The sequence below is a fragment of the Manacus vitellinus genome, unplaced genomic scaffold (assembly GCF_001715985.3).
Source record: "Manacus vitellinus isolate BGI_N305 unplaced genomic scaffold, ASM171598v3 scaffold_100_pilon, whole genome shotgun sequence".
Lineage (NCBI taxonomy): Eukaryota > Metazoa > Chordata > Aves > Passeriformes > Pipridae > Manacus > Manacus vitellinus.
The window spans coordinates 602,898-604,531 of NW_021938794.1; positions in this window are offsets into that span (position 1 = coordinate 602,898).

Consider the following 1,634-nt stretch of genomic DNA (forward strand, 5'->3'; position numbering starts at 1 on the left):
TGGTCCTGGTGACATCTTCCCCCTGAACACCCCTCTGGGACTGCACTGGGGTGGCTGTCCCTGTCCCCACCAGGCGTCACAACTCCTTCCCTTACAAACCCGGATCAGGGAATGAGACGTAAAACATTTAATGAGACACCGAAATATTTAATGAAACAAAAATATTTAAACCACAAAATGGAGCTTTGGAAAACGAGAACAAACCCAAATGTGGGTGACCCCAATTTTGGTGCCGCTGAGCTGCCCCACGGCCCCTCCCTGACCTCCTGGATCCCACGGATGACGCAGCGTCACGCCGGGGGAACCTCGGGAAGCGGTGGCGTGTCCCCCACCTGGAATTTGGGGTTTGCAGAGGGCAGGACGGGTCGGCAGAACAGGTCTGGCACGTTCCCCTGGTCCCTGCGGTGCCGAGGGCCGGGTCTGACACCTCGGCAGGGCTTGGGGGGACCGGAGACGCCGCGAGAGCCGGACGGACACGGAGACCTTGGAGTGTGGCCTGGGAGCTGTGGGGAAAGGTTTGGAGCACGGAGGATCCCGGGGGTACCGGGATCCCCTCCGGGTCCAGTGCCCACCCATCCCTCAGCAGAGGTCTCCTCGCATCTTAGGCTTGGGCAAGTTTTGCCAGATCTCAGTAAATCTCACCAAATGGCACCAAATCTCACCAAATATCATTGAATCTCACCAGATCTCACCGAGTATCATCGGGGAACCTCACCAAACCTCACTCAGTCTCACCAAACCTCAGCCAATCTCACCAGATCTCAACAGATATGGGTGAATCTCACCAAGTCTCATCAAGTCTTGACAAATCTCAATAAATGTCCCTGAGTGTCACCAGATCTCACCAAATCTTGGTGAATCTCACCAGATCTCACCGAGTATCATCGGGGAACCTCACCAAACCTCACTCAGTCTCACCAGACCTCAGGAGATCTCACCAGATCTCAACAAATATGGGTGAACCTCACCAAGTCTCATCAAGTCTTGACAAATCTCAATAAATGTCCCTGAGTGTCACCAAATCTCACCAAATCTTGGTGAATCTCACCAAATCTCACCGAGTATCATCAGTGAACCTCACCAAATCTCAGCCAATCTCACCAAATCTCAGGAAATCTCACCAGATCTCAACAAATATGGGTGAATCTCAACAAATATGGGTGAATCTCAACAAATATGGGTGAATCTCACCAAGTCTCATCAAGTCTTGACAAATGTCAATAAATGTCCCTGAATGTCACCAAATCTCACCAAATCTTGGTGAATGCCATGAAATGTCACCATGTATTTGTGAATCTCACCCAATCTCAGTAAATCTCACAGAATTCCACTGGCCCTGTCCCACGAGCCCCCTGCCCATGGCACACCTTGTTATAAGATGAAAAGGACATAAAATAAAAAATATTTGTGAATCTCACCCAATCTCGGTCAGTCTCACAGAATTCCACTGGCCCTGTCCCACAAGCCCCCTGCCCATGGCACACCTTGTTATAAGATAAAAAGGACATAAAATAAAAAATAAAATAAAAGAAATGATAAAAAATAAAAATGGACATTTTAAAATAAAAAATAATAGAATGAAATGAGATTGACATGAAATAATTTATTGAAATGTAATAAAATAATAAATGCGT